Source organism: Peromyscus californicus, unplaced genomic scaffold (genome assembly GCF_007827085.1).
Source record: "Peromyscus californicus insignis strain IS unplaced genomic scaffold, ASM782708v3 Scaffold_4__1_contigs__length_199733344, whole genome shotgun sequence".
Taxonomy (NCBI): Eukaryota; Metazoa; Chordata; class Mammalia; order Rodentia; family Cricetidae; genus Peromyscus; species Peromyscus californicus.
The window spans coordinates 187,578,965-187,604,481 of record NW_026294562.1 but is presented as its reverse complement, the minus strand read 5'-3'; the positions used below and the strand labels follow the sequence as shown (position 1 = coordinate 187,604,481).

Genomic DNA, 25,517 nt, shown 5'->3' with positions numbered 1-25,517 from the left:
AGCCTGAACTGCTCATCCTCTGTAACCAGGAAAGGCTTCCAGAGGTAGGAATGGGACACCAACCCAGCCACAAAACTTTCAACCTATAATCTGTCCCACCTGAAAGATGTACTGGGGCAGTGAAGACACAGAACTTTCGGGAGTGTCCAACCAATGACAGGTCTAATTTGAGGCCAACCTGAGAGGGAGCACATGCCCGGATGATCAGAAATCAGAGGCTGGATAGCCCAGAGACTTATGGAAAAGAATCAACAAAATGATTCCTAATGGTATCTTATATACTCATAAATCAGAGCCTAGCCCAATCATCATCAAAGATGCTAGCTACCACCAGCAGCTGATGGTTGTAGATGCAGAAACTCACAGCGAGACATTAGGTGAGAGGGAGCCCAAATCAGAGCTCTCCAATGGGTCCCTCCCCTTGGAGCTCAGGGAACCCCATGGAAGAGGGGGAGGAAGAATTGTAAGAGCCAGAGGGGTCGAGAACACCAGGAGATCATGGTCCACAGAGTCAACTAAGCAGGGCTCATAGGGGCTCATGGAGACTTAAGTGGCAATCTCAGAGCCTTCATGGGTCTGCGTAGGTCCTCTGTATATAAAATATGGTTGCTAGTTTGATGTTTTTATAGGACCCCTAACAGTGGAATGGAGGTATCTCTGACTCTTTTGTCTGCTCTTGGGACCCTTTTCCTCACCCAGCCTTGATATGAGGATGTGTGCCTGTTCTTATTGCAGCTTGTTATGCTGTGTTCTGTGGATATCCCTGGGAGGACTTCCCCTTTTCAGAAGATAAATGGAGGAGTAGATCTGGGGAAGAGAGGAGGAGGAGTAAGGGAAAATAGGAGTGATGGAGGAAGGGGAAACTATGGTTGGGATGTATTGGGGGAAAAAAAGTGTTCCAGATACTTGGGGCTACACTAGGGCACTGGAACACTTGAGTGTGATCTGTGATACACTGGAATAAAGACTTTCAATTGGCTATACACTGTGTCCAAGTGGTCATTGAAAAGTTTTTTTGCACCCTGATAGGCCTCTCCGCCCACGCAGCAAACTAAATCAGACCAAATTAGGAAAAGGCCCTAATGGGTAAAGCATTTCCAGGTGATTCCCCGGCCCCGCAGAGAGGAGACAGGATGAGAGAGCAGAAAACCACATGTCTGTTTTCTGGGATGCGGCTTATATACCCTGTGGGAGTGGTCTTGAGCCTCTCTGGGGGAGGAGCTATGTTTGGCAGGCTTTGCAGGGGCGGGTTTAGGAAAAAAGAGATGGGGAGGGGAATTGAGGTGGATCTTCCACCAGTACATTCCAGACTCTTCGGGTATAGGGCTGCCAGGGTGCCAGGGGTTGAGGTGGAGCCTCCACCCCAAACAGTCATCTCTGGTGAGCTCCCTGTAACAATACCGATGGCAAACTAGCTTTGGAAGAAATCAGTGAAACAATTGCCTCAAAATAAAATAAATATTGAAAGGGAAAGTATTGGCAGGACCCCCAAGACCAAGTTCTCAGCACAAAGGAGATTTATTTGCCCCAGAGGGACAAAGGACAGGGAATAAGAGACAAAGGCAGGAGATAGAGGATGGGGGAGAAGGGGTATTTGTCCCACGGGGACAAAGGGCTGCCACTGGATAGAGAGGAGACAGACATGGCACATGGGGAAATGGCAGTTTATAAGGGTAGAATGAGGTGTTTAGTTTTAATTGGACATGTTAATTAGGTGAGCCAAAGGGGGCTTCTGATTGCTGAACCTCAATATTTGATAGCCAGACATTGGTAGTCAGCCTCAGGGATAGGAAGTGGCCAATTAAGGGAACGGACCTTAGTTGGCAGGCCTTAGAAATGTAATCTAATGGTTGTTAGCAAGGTAGAGGAGGTGAAGGAGTAAGGCAGGGCCTGCCAGACCCATGCTCACCATGCTGGAGCTGGCCAGAGTCCCTCCAAACATAAATGTAATTCATATGATACAACATCACGAAATAAACGAGGCAGTTAAACACCATAACAAAATAACTTCATTCACGCTTGCCCGACTGCACATGCCCACAACGTGTACATTTCCCAGAGGCATCTAGGCAGTGCCATTGGGCCCAATTTGCATGCTGGGAAAGAATTGGCGTGGGTGGAATGAAGAGCTGGGAGCGTATGCGGTCAAATACGTTGTACACAAGTATGAAATTCTCAAAGAATAAAATGTTCAAAAGAATGATGGGCTCATTTACAGCCAACTCCTGCACTTCGGACAACATCTCCCAGAGGTCTCTGGGGCAGTGCGTAGTGCAGAACGTGCAGCGTTGCATTCTGGGAGGCACATTTTTTTTTTTTAAAAAAAAAACAGGTCCTACCTGGCAGCCATCAGGGTTTATCTAAAACCATGCCGCAGGGTCTGGTGCCGGGAACAGGAGAGGAAAGCGGTCTCTGGACGGAAAATTGTTCAGTCCTCAGATGAAATCTGGAACGGTCTTCCGCGGGGACTCTATGTAAAGGAGAGGATCTTGAAAGAAAAAAACCAAGCAAGATGAACTCCTGGAGAGATGGGATCCGTGAAACTCTATCTCAAAAAAAAAAAAAAAAAAAGAAAGAAAGAAAATGGACTGGAGCAGCCTGGAGGCATATGAGACGCAAACTGAATGATGAGTCCCTACCGCTTCCCAGGATGGACGTCTGTGCTGTGAGTACCTGGATAACTGGTACACTCTCACCTGGGATTGTGTCTTGTTGCTTGATGTGAGCTCTCTCTGTGGGGAAAATGGGGTCAGGCTGTGTGAGCATCTCTGTAGTGAGCAACTATAAAGTGTACGCACGTGGACTCTGGTTTGGCTGTGTCTCCTTAACTATGAATTATGTCCCAGTACCATCTCAGCAGGTGTCAGCAGGCTTCTTAAGTGAATACAGGTGAGTGTTAGTTCTGTTTCCTTTTACTTCCTCTTCCAACTACAGGGTACTTGTTCGTGACTCAGAGGGATGTGACAGCTCGGTAGAAAAATGGCAGTGATAGCCCAGAAAGCTCTTAAACATGCTGCACCCAGTTTTCTCTATTAATAGACAAGCAGGAGGCGCTTGTTAATAAGCCAATCTTTTTAATCATGTATTTGTTCTTTTACAATTTAGTAAATATTGATCATATTTGCCCCATTTTCCTCTTATCCCCCTCCTTTCTGACAAGTCCCCTCAGCTATTTTCATGTCGTTTTGTTTTGTTTTATTTTGTTTTGTTTTGTTTTGTGGAACTTTGTTCGGAGGGAAGGCTCATTGCATTTAATTAGGGCGTTATTTACTGAGCAAGGGTAATTTAGCAGTGGCTAGGGAATATGACAGGAACTGAGTGATAATGATCCTGTCTTAATATATCTTTAATTAAAATCCATAGGGGTTGGGGATTTAGCTCAGTGGTAGAGCGCTTGCCTAGCAAGTGCAAGGCCCAGGGTTCAGTCCTGAGCTGGGGGGTGGGGGGGAAGAAAAAAGAAAATCCATAAGCTGAGGTTATGGCTGTGACGGTAAAAGCACTTGCATGTACCACACATGTGCACATAATGCACACACAAAGCTCACCCACTTACGCCATTTTCCATAGTGTTTCTCTATCATTCTCTGTCTGTTCCAGGACACCACATAGCACTCTGTTGTCGCAGCGCTCAGGTCCCTCCTGCCTGTGCTGACTTCGTTTTCAGTGGCCTCCACAGTTTCTGAGGTGAAGTATTTGTTGGATGCTCCTCTGCAGGGATTTTTCTGCTATTTCTCGTGAATTCACTGGGACTGTAGGGTTGCGGATGGGAGGAGTGACCTATGTTGCCGTATTTATCACAGCACTATTTCAAGGTTGTCCTTGACTACTTGATAGCAAGTTGAAGGACAGCCTGGGATACAGGAGACCCTCTCTTCAGAATAAAAGAATTACAGAATGTATCATGTTACTGATCTCAACAATAACGGCTAATTTATATTAATTTACTCCGTGCAGTTTAACTATCCCTTTGTTTGTCTGTTTGGTTTTGTATTTTGTTCCTCGAGACAGGGTTTCTCTGTGTAGTCTTGGCTGTCCTGGAACTCACTCTGTACACCAGGCTGGCCTCGAACTGACAGAGATCCTCCAACATCTGCCTCCAGAGTGCTGGGATCAAAGACTTGTGCCACCACCACCTGACTTAAAAGGCTTAGGAACAACCTGTCTGCATTTGGGATTTTTCAGACTTGGAGATAGTTGGGTAGATTTCCATTTTGACATCTGCATACTAAAAAAATCTGGAGCATTTGGAGATTTGCATATTTCAATTAGGAATATTCAACATATTTGCCTATTTTACTTTATGATTTTGAGACACATTGTGCATGTGAGTGTGCGATAGAATGCTTGCATCAGGACTTGATTCCACTCCCTACAAAATACAACGAGACAGCGTATGTAGACAAGCTCCACTTGAGTCCACAGAGAGCCTGTGCATCCCTCCCAAAAAGGTGGGGGTGGGAGTGGTGGACACTGATGTTTTTGTAATTTTTATCCTGTCTTTCCCAGTAAGGAAATAGTTTAAGTAGCCCATGGCTCAGACACACCTTCTGAAAGTCAAACCACAGCATAGAGTCTTAATTCCACTAAGATATCAGCACGCCAATTATATATAGACTTCTTAAAATTACATTTACTTATTTAGTGTGTTTATGTGTGTGAGCCTGACATTGGGAACTGGTGGAGGTCAGAGGACAACTTTCAGAATAAATTCTCTCCTCCTACCACTTGGATCGTGAATATCAAACTTGGACTTGGGGGCATGTACCTGCTGTCACTTGCTGAGCTGTCTCTCCAGGCTTATAATCTGTCATGTCATAATTCATTTTCTCAGCTAATGTAGTGACTGTCGACTACGCTTTTACATACACAGACTTATTTAGTTACCAGCAGTAAGATTTCATATTCAAAGTTATTCTCTGGAAAATTTACACAACAGCAATGGTTGTATTGATGCCACTGACCTCGGTGTGATATACTATGGTTTTACAAGAAGGCTCCATTGAAATAACTCAAGTAAGGGCATACCATTATCTCTCTGTTGTATGTCTTACAACGAGATGTGAATTTTCAACTGTCTTAGTTTTTAAAAAAAAATCACAAGAGAAAATTATGCTGTGTATATTATTACCTGTACATTTACATATAAAAGTGAAGCACAAATTACTTGAACTGAAAGCATCTCACTTGCCTGGCTTGGTGGTCCATACCTTCAACCTCAGCATTCGGGAGGCAGAGGCCAGTGTATCTCTGTGAATCCAAGGCCAGCCTGGTGTCCAAAGAGGGTTCCAGGACAGCCAGGACTGTTAAACAGAGAAACTCTGTCTCAAAAAAAAAAAAAAAAAAAAAAAAACAAGAAGGAGGAGGAGGAGGAGGAGGAATGTTTGTGACACAGAGAAACTGTCTCCAAAATAGGGAAGGAGAAAGGGAGGGAGGGAGAGAGAGAGAGAGAGAGAGAGAGAGAGAGAGAGAGAGAGAGAGAGAGAGAGAGAGAGAGAGAGAGGAGAAGAAAAGAAAGGAAAATTAAATAAACCATGGTTTAGGGGGAAAGCCTGGTATTGTGCTCAGTGCAGACTCAGTCATGGAGAGAGCCTTACAACCTAGTCAGACACTCCAAACTTGGGGTGAAGATGCCCTCCTGTGATCCTGGCAACCAGGAGGCTGAAGCAAGAAGCTTGCCAGTACAAGGCAACAAGACCTACAGGGTGAAACCTTGTCTCAAAAGAATAAAAATAAAATGAGGCTGAGCTTAGTGGTGCACACCTTTAATCCCAGTACTGGGAAGGCAGAGACAGACGGATTTTGTTAAGTTTAAGGCTAGCCTGGTCTACAGAGTGAGTTCCAGGACAGCCAGGGCTACACAGAGACACCCTGTCTGGAAAAAATAAAATCTGTTGGGGCTGGGGGGTTAGAGAGATCTCTGTTAAAAGTCTTGCTGCTTTTGCACAGGACATGGGTTCGATTTCCATCACCCACGTAAAGGCTCACAGCTGTCCATAACTCCAGTCCCAGACCTCTTCAGACATCAAAGGGTGCAGATGTACATACATACAAAACACCCATACAAAGTTGATATCAAACCAACCCCTATTCATCCAAAAAAATAAAGAAGACCTGTACACCACCACCACCACCCACCCCCAGTACAGGACCCAAGCACCTCTTTGTTAGGTTTCAAACCTGGGACAAACGGCGGTGGCGTCAAACACTCTTAGATTTCATTTCCCAGAGGCATCAGCTGTTGCTGTGAAATGCATGCTGGGGAGTTATACCCCGGTTTCCATGGCTGCATGCTGGTCTTTCCTAGAAAAGTTAGGGGGCAAACTGAGAAATATTTTCACACGATGTGCCTCTTAGTCACAGTGTTTGCACATACGCAGGACAGTTTGTGGGTAAGCAGAAACAGGTTTATGGAGTAGTCGCCAACCTTAGAGGTGAATTTATCTGGCATTGGGACTGTGCGCATGCGTAGTACATGTGTTGCGCATGTGCAGATCCGTCACCACGGCAAGCCTGTGAATAAGAGTATCTGAATCGCTTGGAAATTTTTCAAATCGTCCTGTGCACTCTTCTTTTTCCTCTTCTTCCCTTACAGAAAAATGTGGCCAAGAGAGATGGTGCCGTCTAAAATACTTGCATGCTGTCACAATGTGGGCAAGGTAGGAGCAATGATGTGGAATCTTTCAGGAATAAGCACTCTGACATTAATGACGGTGGAAGAGAAGAGATGTCACGGGTGGACTGAAGCCAGGATAGCTCCTGAAAGACTTTGATCTCAGATCCAGTTTGCATTCTAATTTTATACCTTAAACCTACAAGGTTGGGGCTTAAAGGAGACCCGTTCCCTCTCTGACCCCGGATTAGGCACAAACCACATCCAAACACCTGTTTTCACAGAGAGATCCTTCATTAAGCGGGGAGGAAAAGTTAAAAGTGGCTGCTTTCTGACTCGGGCAGAAAAACAGCGGTCAATGACCTTGTAGAAAAAGAAGAAAGAAGTGTAGGCCTATGTTAGAATCGGCTAGGATGTGTGGTATATTTTGACAGGGCATGTTAATTAGGTGAGCCAAAGGGGGCTTTTGATTGATGGACTTCAATACTTTGATAACTGGACCTTGACAGTCAGCCTCAGGAGGAGGAAGTGTCCAAATAAGATAATAGGCCTTGCTGGCTAGCTTTAGGAATGTAATCTAACAGTTTTTAGCAAGACAGACAGAACTGGGGAAAAAGACAAGGCCTGCCAGAGCCACATGCTCGAGTGGGCTAGGGTCCCTTCAGCCAGTGTAGTTCCCAGTGAGAGACCCTGCTCCAAAAATCAAGGTGATACTTACCTGGCAGGAGAGATACCATGATCACAAAGGTGATTTTTCCAGGGCAACCTTCTCCATTGCACTCCAGATGTGCTGACCCCTGCGATTTCCCGAAATGCAGGAAACTCGACTGCATAATTTGTGGTAGTGAGGGACTGAGTTCACACTCTCCCTTGTATTATTTAAAAAAAAAAAAAAATCAAGGTGACCTGAGTGTGGTGCAGAAGCAGGTGTAAACTGAATGCTAGGGTAGTCTACAAAGTGAATTCCAAGCCAGACAGGACTACATGGAGAGACCCTGTCTTTAAAAAATCATTCGAGGAATTAGAATTATTTAGAAATTCCATTTTAATCAGATCTTTTGTAACTACTGTATCCAACATGTTAGCCACTCTGACAGAGGTAAGAGGGAATCACAAAATGGCTTCAATTCATATTTCCATGATGGCTAAGGATGATGAACCCTTAAATGTTTATTGGTAATTTGTTGGGAGAGCTCTCTGTTCTGCTCTTTGGCTGGCTTTTTTTTTTTTTTTTTTTTGGCTTTTTCTTTTCTTGTTTGGTTTAGTTCTTTGTCTATTCTAGATATCACTCTTCTGTCAAATGGATAGCTGGTAAAAATTTCTCTCCCATTCTTTATACTGTGTTGCTTATTCTGTGGGGGAGGGTAGGTGGCCTTGTATACACACCAAATACACCTGTCTGTCTGCACGTCTTGGCTCAGTCTGCAGAGGTAGCTTTGCTGAGATGGGGCGAAAGGATGTTCAAAGGAAGGGTGTTTCACTCCGACTGACGGTTCATTCGTAGGTCTTCTGTCTCTTTTTTTTTTTTTTTTACTGTTGCACGGTATAAGCACAGGCTGTTATCGGCTGTACCAGAGCTCAGAAGTTTGAAGTGGGTCTCACTGGACTAAGCCAAAACGTTAAGGCTGCCCTCTTAAAATTCTGCAAAGTGTCCTGTCCCTGCCTTGCGCTCGTCTAGAAGCCTTCAGCGTTATGTGGCTCCGATCTTTCTGTATCTTTCAGGCTATCAAAGGCGAGTTCGTGGCCTGTCCCCTCACATTGTCTCACTCAAACATTGCTTAGTCTAATGTCCATGCTGTTTGTAATTACACTGAGCCCACCAGGATAACGGTATGTGATTTGTCTGTCTTTCTACTGGCAGCCTATTAAGTTAGTCCATCTGTGGCCTTAACTCCTTGCCATGTTCCCAGGCTCATACACTAGGATATGGATATGGACATCTGTTTTGATTTCATGCTCATTGGTGTTTTGCCGGTATATATATATATCTGTGTGAGGGTGTCAGATGCCCTGGAACTGGAGTCACAGACAACCGTAAATCACCATGTGGGTGCTGAGAATCGAACCAGGGTCCTCTGGAAGAGCAATGAGCACTCTTAACCACTGAGCCATCTCTTCAGCCCCCAGATATGGACGCTTTTGTTATATCTATCTTGTTCATTATGTGTGTGTATGTGTATGGGCACAGACATGGTGCGCATGTGGAGGTCAGAGGACAACTTGTAGGAGTCAGTTCACTCCTTCCAGCCAAAGGAAAGCCAAAGCAGGAGAATCACAAGTTCAAATCCTGCCAGAACAACTTTAAAATGACTCTATATCAAAAAGTTTAAAAAAAAAAAAAAAAGGCTAGGGTGGGTACTGAGGCTAGCTAGTCAAAATTACCCATTATATCACCATCCAAAGCGTTCTTTTATTTCCTATACATATCTAAGCATGCTTGTGTTTCTGGAGTCTTAAGTCCTGCTAATTAATCATAGAAATGAATAAAAGACTCTAAATCAGTGGTTCTCAGCCTGTGGGTCACAACCCCTTTGACAAAACTCTATCTCCAAAGATATTTGCAATATGATTTGTAACAGTAGCAAAATAATTTTATGGTTGGGAGTCACCGTAAAATTGTGAATACATGAGGAACTGTATTAAAGGGTCATAGTATTAGGAAGGTTGAGAAACCCTGCTCTAAGTCACAGTATATAAAAGGAATACAGGACCAGCAAGATGGTTCAGCTAGTGAAGGGTTTTGCTGCCAGTCGGACAACCCAGATTTGATCCCCTGGACCCACATGGTGGAAGGAAGGAACCAATTCCCAAAAACTCTCCTCTGAGCACCACACACCCATATACACGTTCACATGCACATAAAATTAATTGCTTTTAAAATTTTTTGAGTAGCTGGGCAGTGGTGGCACATGCCTTTTATCTCAGCACTCAGGAGGAAGAGGCAGGGGGATCTCTGTGAGTTCAAGGACAGGGAAAAAAAAACTTTCAAATAAATAAATATGTTTTTTTTTTAAAGGAATCCATGACAATTATAGGTAACACTAAGGTGAGAGCTTATGAAAACCGCTGTACCCTGCCAGTGAATTCTGTCTTGCTTGGTGTATGGTTTTTGTTTTTGTTTCTTGGTTTGTTTTTGTTTTGTTTTGTTTTTGCAGGAATTGGTTCTTTCCTTCCACCATGTGGTCCAGGGGATCAAATTTGTGTTGTCAGGCTTGGCAGCAAGCCCCTTCACTAGCCAAACATCATGTTTATACCTTATACCGTAGGAGACATGCTTCTTTCCCAGAACCTGATGATAATCACTGGCCTGGCACTGCAAACGGGGTGGGGAGTGAGGTGGTTTGCACCCAAGAAGTTGAGGCAGGAGGATTGTCAGTATGGAGAGTAGAGAGTTCCAGGAGATCTGACATCCTCACACAGGAATATATGCGGGCAAAACACCTTAGCACGTGAAATAAGAAATACATATTTTTTAAGGAAAAAAATGACAGGGCAATGGTGGCACATGCCACTGATCCCAGCACTTGACAGGCAGAGGCAAAGGCAGACGAATCTCTGAGTTTGAGGCTGTCCTGATCTACAGAGCAAGTTCCAGGACAGCCAGGGCTACACAGAGAAACCTGTGGCCCAGAGAAAAGGGGGAAGGAAAAAAAAAATCCTCTCGTGAAGAGATCAAGCCTTGGACTTCATTTCCCAGAGGCACCTGGGCGCAGCAGTTGCCGTGCATGGTAGGCTGGGGATGCTTTCTGAAGCTCCCTTCCCCACTATACCTGCAGGCTTAGACTAAATGGGTTCCAGCAACAAAATTATGGTATATTTGCACTGTATTGCACAGGCAGGGTGCAGAGATTGCACAAACAGTGCACGTAGAAGGAAGGCTGGGGATAGAGCGGGGTGGTGCTTACCCGACGGTGCGCATGCGCAGTCTATAGTTCTGCATCGGCTAGCTTCTCATAGAGATTGATGACTCCTGGGTGTATTTGTACCACTGACATCTATGGGAGTAGCATACATGCAGCTACGTTAAGTACCTTAGCTGCTATGCCTGTAACTGCAAAACCACAGGTCACATGCATGCTCGGGGGCGGGGGGGGGGGGGGGGGGGGGGGTCTCGAAGAGTCTCTGTCACCATAAATGTCTACACTGCTGTATGCAGAAATATTTGTAATGCATGTAGCCCAGCTTCCACGACACCATTCTTGCAAGGTTGCCCTCCAGACTAATTTTTTAAACAGGATCAAAGAGGCTGAGTGGGGGGTGCGTGGATGCACATCCGCTGAATCAGGAAGTACTATCAGAAGGCAGAGTTGTTGTCGCCACTCCGAAGTCGTGAGATCAGAGGCTGGTCTAGCTCGGCTCTCACAGTCCACGCCTGGCTCAGGTCCATAGCAGCCTTGGTGTGAATGTGACATATGCATGGCTTGATACTTGCAACTTGACACACTTTTTGTCTTGTGTCAGCCAAGTTTTTCAAGAACTGCTACGGGCAGGTGTGTCCATACTCTCGGAGGTTCCCAGAGTCCTTCGGAAGCAATGGAGGTGGATAGCCAGACACGCTCTCCAAGGATAGTGACTGCACATATACATGCACAACAAACCCTCAACTGTAAGTACAAGTGGCAGAGTTTTTGGCCCAGAGGGGTCTGTTTCTTGGCAGTCTGGCCAGTGTCATTTTAAAAGTCCTATTCATCCTCTCAACTTCACCTGAATGTTGAAGGTAGTATACCACGTGTGCAAGTTTCAAGTTAATTCTCTGTGAGGGTAGGAAAGGCTTCTACCCAGCCTGGGGGGAGAAAAAAGTGCACACCATAACCAGCAAGTTATCAGTCCCCTCTGCTGGGTGGAATGTCAATAAAGTCCACTTTTAATTGTCTAAATGGGTAGGAAGGACCCCTGGTTCTGTCGGCATGTGGGCCTTGGTTCCCTGCTTGGATTATTTCGAGCACACTGCAGGCAGGCTTTGCTAGCTTGCTGGGTCAGTGTTGGCAACTACCAAATTTCTTTGCAACGATTCTTTTTTTTTTTTTTTTTTTTTTTTTTTGGTTTTTCGAGACAGGGTTTCTCACTTTGTAAACCAGGCTGGCCTTGAACTCACAGAGATCCACCTGGCTCTGCCTCCCGAGTGCTGGGATTAAAGGCCTGAGCCACCACCGCCGGGAGCGACAATTCTTGTAGGGCAGTTTTCCCAAGTGGGTTGTTTCATGAGCTTGCCAGACTAGGCTGGGAGTGGTCATCTCAGGAATTGCTATTTTCCTCGCTGTGTTTCTCAGCCCGCCCTCCAGGTTTTCAGCAGCCCCTTCTTCTTCCTTCTCTTCTGGCTTCTGTGAGGGGAGTTCTAGGAGCACAAAGAGTGTAAACATACCTTGGTGGGGGGTCGGAGGGGTAACAGAGGGAACTGCGTGACTGTGTCAGCACAGAGGGCAGCTGTTGGCTGTCTAATCTGCTAATTGGTTTTCCAGTCTACCTTGACTCTTTGTGTGAGCCTGGCAGTGCACCTCATCCACGGCTGGGGGCCCAGAGAGCTTCTAGGACCTGTAGCATTTGGTCTTTGTTTTTAACTTCTTTGACCCCTGGGGTAAACAGTCCTCTTTCTCAATATATTGTTGCTTTGAGTCTCTTGATATAAGGGGCTGTTCCTCCTCTTCTAGGCTTCAGCCCCCATCCATAAAAGGTTCCATATCTGAATTGGGAAGCAACTCATCCTTTAAGTCTGGCTGTGAGGAAAAAGTCTCTGATAATTTCTCTGAAATTATGGAAGGACTCTCCCTCCTCTTCAGGCAAGGGTGTGCCCAGATTTAGGGCCTGGTACTATAGCTGTCGTCTTCTTGGATGAGGAAGGGGCCTGGTATTTCCCTCAATGTCACATCAGAGAGGGCTCTTCCCAAGAACCCAGCAAACCAAAGTCTGGTGAGCATACCCATGTAGTTGAGTCTGGCAGAGCTGACTAGCCTGCCAAGGTTGGTGAGCATTGTGTCCAGGTGAATGCCACTGGAGGGGCAGGATCAAATAGTCTTTCAACTACCTCGGAGCCATGCAGTACAGGCAGTTAGAGCTGGTAAGGCGGTGGCATCACAGGCAAAATTTCATCCTCTGGGGAAGCTAATAGGGGCGTTTCCTTAGTGTCTTCAGGCTCAAAAATCTTTGTAGCCAATATGGTCTGGGGCTGGGAAGGCCCCAGTATCTTTTAGCAAAACCATAGCAGAGGGCCTCAGGCAAAGAATACCATGAATCAATATGTAGGGCATGGTCTGAGTAGCCAGGTGGTCCCATACAGATCTCTGCAACTCTGTTAATCAGAGTAAAATCTAGAGTTCCTTCAGGTGGCCAGCTGACATCAACAGAAGACCAATCAATTTTACAGAGAGTCTTTAATTTGAAGGACTTCATCTTTATTCCATAGTCAGCAGTAAATTCTCTTTTAAAGTTGTTGAGCACCAGATGGCGATGGTGCACAGCTTTAATCCCAGCACTCAGGAGGCAGTCAGGCAGATCTCTGAGTTCAAGGCCAGCCTGGTCTACAGAGCAAGTTCCAGGACAGCCAAGACTACATAAAGAAACCCTGTCTTGAAGAAGAAAAAAAAAGTTGTTGAGCATGGTTTGTAGGACTGTGAGGTTCTCACACTGGGACTGTGGAGACCCCATGATGATAAGTTTCCTAATCAGGGTCTGGGGAAGTTATATGTGCCTAGTCCTGTGTGGTACATACGGTGGGGTAGTGAGGACCAGCTTCTCCCTCAAGTAGGTCTCCCCCTGGCCAGCACCCTCACAGCAACTTAAGAGGTCTTGCCTAGAGCCACATGTATGTCCCTGTGCTTGGTCACCTCTATTCAGGTGAAATAACCTCAGCTGAACTGCATGCAGGTGGGCATTCAATCAAATCCCATAGCCACAGGGCTGTAGGTCCATTACAAGCATTCACACATTCATTCAGAAGTTATATATTCCTTTTCAATTCCTAGTCCATTTCTCTGGGGACCATTCTACCTTTCCCTTGGAGACCAATGCCATCTCGGTATCCCATCAAGGCTTTGGATACAATCTCCTGCAGAGGGACCAAACTCGTGCTGGTTCCTCCTGCCTATCTCCGTAGGGAGCTTTACCTGGACAACCAGCCTAGTCTCATCTTCTTCCACTTCAGTTCTGAATCTCACAGTCCCCTTGGCCACTGGAAGGGGGCCCAGGAATCCTGTTGGGGGCTCCAACTTCCCACTACCAGAGACCATCAATGGGCTGAGAGGCCAGGCAGTGGCAGCCTCTCCAGACCAACTGGAGACCTAGTGAATGAGATCTCGCTGGGGCTTTCAGAAATGTCTTGGGAAATCTTTCTGGAATAAGTACTGCTACACCAACGAGATTGGAAGAAAGGAGATGTCACTGGCAGACCAAAGCCAGGATAGCTCCTAAAAGGCTTCCATCCCAGGTCCAGTCTACATTGTCATTTTATACTCTAAAACCACAAGGAGGAGCAGGCATGCAAGAGAGATTTTTACAGAAGCACATGAGGCAGTCCCTGGTTGTTGGGGGTGTTTCTGTTGTTTCAGCCTTTTCTCCAGGTCGCTCTGTTCCTGGTAGCAAGTGGAGTCGAGCTTGGCAAATAGGTGGTACAAGCAGTGCTTTGAGTAAACTGCTAAATAAATAAACCAGTGTCCAGTAACTACTGTTTTCTTCCTTATTCTATTTCAGTTGCACATGCCTCTGGAGGGTCCCAGTGCCCACACATATAACCGTACCACTCAAGGTGGCAGGGCTGCCAGCGACTCTGAGCTTGTGACTGGTGGGCGATGTGTCTGTGTGCAGACACCAGGCACATTGTCTTTTGAATGGTGCGGGTGCTGTATTGTATGTACTTGAGCAAGGCAATGGTACCTGTCAGGACATGGAAATAATAATCCTGTCATTTAATGCCATGGGGTGTTGCTCGGTGAGTGGCATAGCCTGTGTTTAGCATGCACCATTGTGTCATCCCTAGCACAAAAAAGAAAGAGAGGGAAGGGTGACCAGGCTTTATTTATCTCAGAAGAGGTTAATCAAGCACACTCTCCAGGAAGGCTATATAAATGACAAGAGAAAGACTCCGATGAGCCTTTCCATCCCCTGTCATCTCAAGACTCTCCTGACAAAGTTCCTGACATGAGAAGCAGTAGAAGGAACAACGGCCTGTTTGGGTGTCATCTCCCAGATGGACACACTATTGTTTCTGTAGTTTTTATCTCCTGCCTCTGGACAGCTGTGTGTTCAAGGTTTGCTTGGCTCTTGTTTTTGTCGTTGTTTGGGGTTTTTTTGTTTGTTTGTTTTAATAACTAGCATGGGACTGTGTGTGTTCCACGGTGCATGTGTGGAAGTCAGGGGACAACTCAGGAGAGTTGGCTCTTCCCCTGTAAGAGACCCATTGGGCGGTGGTGGCGCACGCCTTTAATCCCAGCACTCAGGAGGCAGAGCCAGGAGGATCTCTGTGAGCTCGAGGCCAGCCTGGGCTACAGAGTGAGATCCAGGACAGGCACCAAAACTACAGAGAGAAACCCTGTCTCAAAAAACCAAAAAAAAAAAAGAGAGAGAGAGAGAGACCCATGGATTGAACTCTAGTAGTCGTCTTGCTGATCATCCCTGCCTCTCCCTTTCTTAAATATAAGTGTGATGGCTGTTCTTGGTTGTCAATTTAACTGTACCTGGAATTTTCTAAACCCCAAGCAGCTAGATACACATATGAGGGACTTTTTCTTGGTTGGATCATAGAGATGGGAAGATCCATCCTAAATCTAAATCTTTTGAGTGGGAAGATGAATCTTAAATCTAGGCCACACCTTCTGCTGGCAACCTGCATAAAGAACATGGAAAAAGGAAGTCTTGGCTCTTTGTCTGCTCATCCTTGTCTCTGTCAAGTTCATTCCCTCCCTGGCATTAGAGCCCACTTCTTTGGGATCCAACATATACTAAAGACCAGATGAGACATCCAGCCTTGTGGACTGAACAACTACTATATTCTTAAACTTTCCACTGGTAGACAGCCATTGTTGGACTAGCTGGACCACAGCCTGGAAGCCACTCTAATATATGTACATGTGTTATATTTATTTATTCTATCAGTTCTGTTACTCTAGAGAACTCTGACTAATGCAGTAAGGTCACCTGTGGTCCAGGCATGCCTGATGCCCTCAGACGTCGGAAGAGAGCACTAGATCTTAAGGACTAGAGTTAGACAGTTGTAAGCTGACATGGGGGTGCTGGGGATGGAGCCTCAGTCCTCTGTAAGGGGAACATGTGTTCTTAACTGCTCATCCATCTCTCCAGACCCTGAAATCCATTTTTTAAGCTCCAGAAAAGCCCTAATGTCTCATCTATATCCTCTTTTCCCTCCCCCTGCCACGCCAGCTGAAAAAGGAGCATCCCAAAATAGAAGTTTCCAATCTTAAGGTAAAAGTTAAGGCATGTTGCCATTTTGTTATTAAAGATCTCATTTTATGAGGTAAACCTGTTTCCTTTCTCCCTTAATAACAGTTTGCCCTGTAATTGCTCCCCTAGAGATGTGTTGGGGGCACACAACACATATTCCACTGACAGCCTTCCCCCAAAGAGTATGCCCTGACTCATTTGGAGAACTGTCCAAATCCTCCCATAGGCTCTGCTTGTCTAAGAATCCAACAGTGCAGGAAAATGCTTCCTGGGGGTTAATTGCGTTTACGTTTTTTTTTGTGTGTGTGTGTGTGTGTGTGTGTGTTTTTTTAACCTAATCATGAGTGTTTGTGATTTTTTTTTTTTTTTTTTTTTTTTTTTTTTTTTTTGGTTTTTCGAGACAGGGTTTCTCTGTGTAGCTTTGCGCCTTTCCTGGAACTCACTTGGTAATCCAGGCTGGCCTCGAACTCGCAGAGATCCACCTGGCTCTGCCTCCCGAGTGCTGGGATTAAAGGCATGGGCCACCACCGCCCGGCGTGATTTTTTTTTTTAATTTATAGCTTTTTTATTTATGTATGTATGTGTGTCTGTGTGTTTATGTCACATGTCTGCATGGTTTCACGGAGACCAGAAGAGGACTTTGGATTCCCAAGACGTGGAGGTACAGATAGTTGTGAGCCACTTGACATGGGTCCCTGGAATCAAATCCAAAAGAGCCAGAAACACTCTTAAACACTGAGCCATCTCCACAGCCTGTAATTATTTTTTAAAAATATTGTTAGTACTTGGGGCTGGAGAGATGGCTCAGTGGTTAAGAGGACTGGCTGCTCTTCCAGAGGTCCTGGGTTCAATTCCCAGCACCCGCTATCTGTAATTGCAGCTCCAAGAGATCCAACATTTTCACATAGACACACATTCAGGGAAAAACACCAATGCATATAAAATAATTATATATATGCTTCATTAATAATTTAAAAAATTAATTGGGCTAGGAATATAGCTCAGAGACATTTGCCTCAAGTACAGAAAGTTCTGGCAGTAGTCCCCAGTACTGGGAGGGAAAAGTTGGCAAATGTGTTCTATTGCTGAGGAGAGACACCATGACCAAGGTAACATATAAAAGACAACATTTAATTAGGGGCTGGCTTACAGTTTCAGAGGGTTAGTCTACTGTTATCATGGCAGGGAGTGTGATAGCAGGCACGTAGGCAAGGTACTAGAGAAATAGCTGAGAGCTATGTCCTGATCCACAGACATCAGGCAGAGTCTAAGACTGGGACTGGCATGGGCTTTTTTTTTTTTTTTTCTGATTTTTTGAGACAGGTTTTCTCTGTAGCTTTGGAGCCTTTCCTGGAACTCAATCTGTAGCCCAGGCTGTCCTCGAACTCAGAGATTGCTCTGTCTCCCAAGTGCTGAGATTAATGGCGTGCGCCACCACCGCCTGGCTGGCATGGGCTTTTGAAATCTCAAAGCCAACCATCAAAGACACACCTCCTCCAACAAGGACACACCTTCTAATCCTTCCCATACCCTTCCACTCCCTCATGTCTAAGCATGCAAATATACCGAGTCCATGTTGTCATTCTCATTCAAACCACCACACTGGTAATTCCAGAGCCCCAGAGACAGAGGTAGGAAGATCAATTGTTCAAGTTAGCCAGGTAGTAGTGGCACACACCTTTCAGCCCAGCACTTGGGAAGCAAGAGCAGGCAGGTCTCTGAGTTTGAGGCCAGCCTGGTCTACAGAGTGATTTCCAGGACAGCCAGGGCTACACAGAGAACCTCTGTCTATGGGGGGTGGGGGGGGGCCAGTTTCAAGGTCACTTGAAGTAGATGGATCTCTGAGTTTAAGACCAGTCTGGCTCTGCATAGTGAGTTCCAGAACAGTCACGGCTAGGTAGAGAGACCCTGTCATCTAGGCTACATAGAAACCTTGTATCAAGCAAACAAACAAAAAAAGGACAAAAAATTATATAGTATTCAGTAATGTTTTGAAATTTGTATAGGTTCTGGAGTGACTAAATCAAGTTGACCTTTAATCTATCCCTCCCCTCACTCATTATCATATTTGTGAGGACAATAAACTCTTCACTCAGCAATTTTCAAATAAGCTGGACTCCATTTTTCACAGTAGATTTCCGAATGAATTTCTCCTCTCTAACTGAAGCTGCAAAGGCTCTCTTCCCTCTCCCGGGCCCCAGTGACCAGCATTCTACCCTCTCACAGTCATCTTAACTTTATCTCATCCACCTGCTATTGGTGTGATGTAGTATTGCATTTCTGGGACCTATTTGCCTATTTTTTTTTTTTTTTTAGATTGCTTTTTAATGTGTATGGATATTCTGCCTATTGTATGTCTGTGCATCTTCTTCATCTTTGATGCCTGTGGAGGAGAACAGAAGAGGGCATCAGATCTCCTGAAACTAGAGTTACAGACAGGTTTGGTTTTTGTTTTGTTTTGTTTCTTTTTCTTTAATTATGGGGGCAGGACAATATGTTTGCATGAGTGCAGGTTGATCCAGAGTCCAGAGGAGAGCATCAGCTTTACTTCCCACGCTCATCCCCCACCTCTACACTGGATTTACAGGAGCTGGTGAACAGAATGTGACATGGGTGCTGGGAATGGAACTCTGTCCCCTCTACAAGAGCCATGGGCACTTTTTGATTTTATGTGAGTGAGTGTTTGGCCAGAATGTATGTATTTGTACCAAGTGCATGTCTGGTGCCTGAGGAGCTCAGAAGACAGTGTCAGATCCTCTTGAACTGGAGTGGTGGACCATTGTGGGCTGCTGTGTGGGTGCTAGGAATTGACCTCAGGTCCTCTGTAATAGCGGCAAGTGCTCTTAACTATTGAACCATCTCTCCAGCCCTGATATATCGTATTCACCCTTTAGTCTTAGTATTTGGAAGGCAGATGCAGATGGATCCCTATGAGGCTGGTGTGGTCTACATACTGAATTCCAGGCCAACCTTGTCTTTGTGGGGAGGGGGAATCCATGTATGTTAAAACATACATAAAGAATAAGACCTCTAAATTGTTTATTTCTTCTCAATATATACTAATAACACATAATAATGGTTTTGTGGACATTATACTTATATATAATGTATTTTGGTCATATTCACTGTGCTAAATAGTTTTATGCCAACTTAACACAAGCTAAAGTCACCTGAGGATGAAGCCTCAATTAAAAAAATGACTCTAAGCCAGCTTTGGTGGCGCATGCCTTTAATCCCAGCACTCTGGGAGGCTAAAGGCAGGCGGGATCTGTGTGAGTTTGAGGCCAGGCTGTTCTACAGAGCTAGTTCCAGGAAAGCCAGGGCTACACAGAGAACCCTGTCTCAAATAAATGAGTAAGTAAGTAAATGAATAAATAAATAAAACATGGAAAAGCCCTGTTGGGGGCAGGGGGGACAAGAGGAAGAAGATGAGGAGGAGGATGCCAATGATGCTTCCAACCTGGTGGTAGTGGCATAGGCCTTTAATCTCAGCACTCAGGAAGCAGAGGCAAGCAAGTATCTGTGAGTTCCAGGACGGCCAGGGCTAGCTACACAAAGAAACCCTGTCTCAAAGAGAGAGAGAGAGAGAGAGAGAAAGAAAAAAGAGAAAAAAGAAACCTTCCCTAAAGTAGAACTGTAGACAAGCCTGTAGAGCATCTTCTTATCTAACCGTGGATGGGGAAGGACCCAGCCCATTGTGGGTGGTACCGTCCCTGGGCTTCTAGGAGAGCAGGCTAAGTAAACCACGTTGAGAAAGCCAGTAAGTTTTGCACGAATCTTAAATATCTTTTAATAAAAAAAAAAAAAAAACCCAGAGCCAGATATTGGGGTAAATGCTGAAAGATCAGAGAGACAAAGGAAGATGCCACTGCCATATCTCGCCTCACAAACTCCACAAATCCTCTTACTCAAAGCCTCTGAGACCTCAGCCAAAAGGCTTCCAACTGAAAACACTCTCAGCCAAAAAGGCTTTAGTTCCTGTCTCCTCCAGCCTTATGTACCTTTCTCCACCCAGACATATCATTTCCTTCCTAGTGCTGGGATTAAAGGTGTGTGTGCCTCCCAAATATTGGTAGCAAAGGCATGAAATCTCAAGTGCTGGGATTAAAGGTGTGTGACACCACTGCCTGGCTCTGCTTCTCTCCTAGACTGGGTCAATCTCATGTATCCCAGCGTGGCCTTGAACTCACAGAGATCTCTGCCTCTGAAGTGCTAGGATTAAAGATGTGTGCCACCATTGCCTGGCTTCTATGTTTAATCTAGTGGCTGGCTCTGTCCTCTGATCCTCAGGCAAGCTTTATTTGATACACAATGTATCACCACAAGTAAGCACTACCACCCCTAGCCTCTGCATTAGCGCTTGCAAGGCTCCAGGTTTCTGCCATTTGTGTTCCTGTCCTGACTTGCTTCTATGATGAGCAGTGATGTGGAAATGTAAGACAAATAAACCCTTTTCCCCCCAAGTTGCTTTGGTCATGGCGTTTTATCACAATGATAACCCTAACGTGGGTGGGTGTGTTCCTCTAGGTGGTGTACCACTGTATGCGCTCGTGTGTACGCATTATCTCTGTGTGCGTCCGTGTGTGCACGTGCATGTGTGTCTGTGTGTGTGTTTGCATGTGTGCGCGGACACGTGTGTGTGTGCGGACACGTGTGTGTGTGCGGACACGTGTGTGTGTGCGCGCGCACGTGTATGAGCGCACGCTTGAATCAAAGTATCTGCTCCATTGCACCGTGCTTACCCAGCCAGAACTCCATGCGCTTGCGCACTGTCCTGGGTTGAGGTCTCTGGGATTGCTTGGGTTGCCTGGGTAGGTGAATGCCCCCACCCCCTCCCGTGACGCACGCATGTAAGCATCACTTTCACTCTGCTTGGCGCAGATACGGCCAGCTGTTGCCTTGACAATGCGGCGGGAAACTGCAGGGGCGGGGGGAGGGGGGGACACACCGTGTCTGTACACACTGCAGAGAAGGGCTGCATCTGCAGCCTCGAACCCTTGTGGCAGTTCTGCCTTGCTTCTGACGTGGGACACCGACGCGGTCTGCGGTATATCAAGGTAACACGTGTGAGCCTAACATGCATTTGTCCCGACGGCTCCATAAGGAAGACGGCACTGGTGTTAGTGGTTTTGACGGGGGCCAAGAGTAGCTAGTCAAAGCATGTGCGTTGTGAAACTCTGACACCTGTAGGTCCTCCGCCTTTACCGTCTGAGCGCAGTTGAGCCCTAGGTAAAATGACCAAACAAAGGTGTCAGGACAGTTTCGGAGTTAGCGTTGTATGTAGTCTTCCTAAGTGATAGAAATAGGTGGCCTTGCTGTCCCCTTTGTGGGGATGGAAAGATCCCTCATGCTACAGGTAGGAATATGAAAGACAGGTCCTCGAGTATCTGGGAAGTTCAGAGCCAACACAAGGTTTTACCAATAGCCTAAAAGTAGTTGAGCCTCGGGTGTGTTTTCTGTTTTAACCTGTTCTCCGCAGAGGCCCTGTTTGCATCGTCTATTCCCACCTGGTCTTCAGGACTATCGAAGACACTGTCTTCAGTAGGAAGGACTTTCAGGCATCTTAAAGGTAAAGGTGAGTTTCTCTTTTTGATTAGAGAATTTTGCCTTATAGGTTTTAATTTGTCCTTTGAGGTGTTGATACCCATACTAAGAAGGAAAAAAAAAAGATGGCATTTCTTTATTTTGAAAATAATGCAGGTGTTAAAGGAACCAATACGTGAGATATCACAAGAGCAGTTGCAAAGAAGTATGCAGTCTTGTGACCTACCCAGACTGTATCCATTTGGAGCAGTATGGGGTGACCTGCTTTAGTGTATCTGCTTAAACAATAATAATAATATCCATTAAAACATAACCAAGATGAGAGAGAATTTCAGACCTGTTATTGGTTCCTCCTACCTGTTTTTGACCTTTTGAAAATTGGGTCATTATAAGGATAGACTGCATTAACATACTTAAAACCCCAAGCATTGGTTGGTACATACTATCTTGTCATCACATGAATAATGATAAGCGTGGATACTTATAAATCACGAGCAACATGCATATGAAGGGAAGAGTGATGGGTGCTAAGAAGTTCACAAAGAGAAAACAGCTTTGGATGGTCAAGGGCAATAACCTTCGCAGAGCATGGCGGTACATGGCTGTAAGCTCAGCACAATGGAGCCTGGCCTGCAAAGTAAAATTCTGCTTCAAAAAATACAAATAAATCATTTGTGATGTTGCAGATTTATAATCCCAACACTTACGAGGTAGAGGCAGGAGAATCAGGAGTTCAAAGCCAACCTGGAAGAACTGTCTCTTTAAAAAAAAAAAAAAAGAAAGAAAGAAAGGAAAAAGAAAAATTCAAAACGTGTGTTTCTAGAGCAGCACATCCTCCTAAAAGTTTGTATTAATTCACAAATGACTCCAAAGTTTAGTTTGTGAATGGAATCCAGAGCTGTGGGTCTGTCACAAAAAACCCTGGATGTAGTAGCCTCTGAGCTGAATTTTTTACACAGAATGTCTCTGCCCCCTAGCTGTTCATGGAGAGGATGCATTTCTTCATGGAATGCAGTTATATAAGTGTTTCATGATGAAAACCAGCCTTCTAACATCTGACATTCATGTCAATTATTTAGACAGTTTAAAGAACACAAACTTGGGCTGGAGAGATGTCTCAGAGGTTAAGAACACCGACTAATCTTCCAGAGGTCCTGAGTTCAATTCCCAGCACCCACATGGTGGCTTATAGCCATCCATAATGAGATCTGGCACCCTCTTCTGTGTACATAATAAATAAATAAATCTTTTAAAAAAAAAACACAAAGTTAAGTGCTGTGGGATGGTCTGTATGTCAAGTGTGTTGCTGATTGGTTGGTAAATAAATCACTGATTGGCCAGTGGCCAGGCAGGAAGTATAGGCGGGACAAGAAGGAGAATAAAGCTGAGAAGTGGAAGGCTGAGTCAGAGAGACACTGCCAGCCGCCACGATGACAAACAGCATGTGAAGATGCCGGTAAGCCACGAGCCATGTGGCAAGGTATAGATTTATAGAAATGAATTAATTTAAGCTGTAAGAACAGTTAGCAAGAAGCCTGCCACGGCCATACAGTTTGTAAGCAATATAAGTCTCTGTGTTTACTTGGTCGGGTCTGAGAGGCTGTGGGACTGGCAGGTGAGAGAGATTTGCCCTGACTGTGGGCCAGGCAGGAAAACTCTAGCTACAAATGGCGTCCAACGTGTTGGCAAGAGTTTCCACCTAAAACCTGAGAAAAGATTCTAAAACGGAGCTAAAAACAGTTCCTAATTGTCTCTCTCAAATGAGGGGCAGCTGCTGGTTTGAGCTACTTGTGGGTTCCTAGTGTGCGCGCTCGACCTGCGGTATGGCGGGAATGAGGCCTCTGCACGTGGCACATTAAGCTGCATGGTGGATTTGGCCTTTGCTGGTACAAAACAAAAAAAGAGGTTTCTGGGTTATACACTGCTTGAATAAAAGCATAGACCCACGATAGCTCCCAGAGTTGGTGGAAAACCTACCACCACCATGTTGGGAAGCTGAGATGGGCGGAGCCAGCAGCCACAGCTGCTGCAGTTTAAAGCAATAGATTCACAATAAGACAGATTCAGATGTAATAGTTTACAATGTGTGTAAAATATACGTAGACTTAAAAGAGACAAAAAAGGTGATATATACAGTTATACAAACAAATAGTTTTAAAAAATAAAGTCTTTAAAGAGACAGTAAAATTAATATAAAAAAATAAGCCACGTAAAGATGAATATTACACAGAGAATCTGGATTGTGTTGTCTTTGGGATTCTTTTTTTTTAAAGATTTATTTATTTATTATGTTTACAGTATTCTGTTTGCATGTATTCCTGCAAGCCAGAAGAGGGCACCAGATCTCATTACAGATGGTTGTGAGCCACCATGTGGTTGCTGGGAATTGAACTCAGGACCTCTGGAAGAACAGTCAGTGCTCTTAACCTCTGAGCCATCTCTCCAGCCCATCTTTGGGATTCTTAACTTCAGAGAGATATTTGATTGTAAAGGAAGCTGAGTTAAACCAATATGCATATTTTAAAGATATCTTGACTTCAAAATTCGGATATAAGGATATGTTACTTTGGAAAGGAGACTCTGCTTTTGTTCCCACAGAAAGCCAGAGGCTATGGATTTGTTCCAGATTAAGATACATCAGGTTTGACCAGCCAAGACCACCTGAAAGGTCTCCGATGACACCATGGCCCAGATGATCCAACATCCAGAATGGTTTGAAGGCATCTGGCTCAGACAATACAGCCTCATGGACTATTCCATAATTCTAAAATTTTCTTTGTGTCCGCATAAGATACAGCGCCCCCCTCCAGCAGGAAGTAGTAAGAGAAGCTACGCCCAAATTCCCAAATTATATGTAATTTTACTTTGTTAAGATTAAAACCTTCCTTTTTGAAAAAAAAAAAAAAAGAAAAAGAAAAAGAAAAAAAAGGGGGAAGTGCTGTGGGATGGTCTGTATGTCAAGTGTGTTGCTGATTGGTTGGTAAATAAATCACTGATTGGCCAGTGGCCAGGCAGGAAGTATAGGTGGGACAAGGAGGAGAATAAAGCTGGGAAGTGGAAGGCTGAGTCAGAGAGACACTGCCAGTTGCCACGATGACAAACAGCATGTGAAGATGCCGGTAAGCCACGAGCCATGTGGCAAGGTATAGATTAATGGAAATGGATTAATTTAAGCTGTAAGAACAGTTAGCAAGAAGCCTGCCACGGCCATACAGTTTGTAAGCAATATAAGTCTCTGTGTTTACTTGGTCGGGTCTGAGAGGCTGTGGGACTGGCAGGTGAGAGAGATTTGCCCTGACTGTGGGCCAGGCAGGAAAACTCTAGCTACAGTTAAGCATCAAGAAGGGAAGCTGAGCCTGCTTGCTGTGTGTGCCTGCAGTCCCAACAGTCTGGGAAGCTAAGGCTAGAGGATTGTCACAAGTCAGGAACAGAAAGCCTGTCAAAGAAAAATAAACAGGGCCAGTGATGGCGCACGCCTTTAATCCCAGCACTGGGGAGGCAGAGGCAGGAAGATCTCTGAGTTTGAGGCCAGCCTGGTCTACAGAGCAAGTTCTGGAACAGACAGGGGTATACAGAGAAAGCCTGTCTATAGACAGACATTAAATGGGGCTGGAGATGTGGCTCAGTGATGGGGTACTTACCTAGCATATACAAAGAACAAGTAGCAAAGAAAAAAATAATAAGCAGCTGTGTAAAATTCTTGATCTTTTATAGTAACAGATATTAATCATTTCATATTTCCGCATGCTTTAAATAGATTATCTTAAATTTGGGACAGCCACATCTCATAATCTTTCTATTCCAATTTTAGCAGGAAGGAAACAGACACTAGGAGGTTAGTAATTGTCATTCACTCAAGCTCTGACATTCAGCACAGCAGGAGTTGTAGCACATTAGCGTGATTAACTGAGGGCCTACATGCTCCATCTCAGTCTCCAGGTCTGTTGTCGCTGTGTGATCCAAGCCCCTCACC

General features: G+C 45.1%; 1 non-coding gene and 1 pseudogene across 1 annotated transcript; both read left to right on the top strand.

The window, feature by feature from the left end:
- The first annotated feature begins 2,672 nt into the window (after positions 1–2,672).
- Positions 2,673–25,517, top strand: part of LOC128124727 (zinc finger protein 331-like) — a 32,091-nt pseudogene continuing 9,246 nt past the window's right edge.
- On the top strand, positions 7,321–7,483 carry LOC128095885 (U1 spliceosomal RNA). The gene has a single exon (XR_008213478.1). It is a non-coding gene; the product is annotated as a U1 spliceosomal RNA (small nuclear RNA).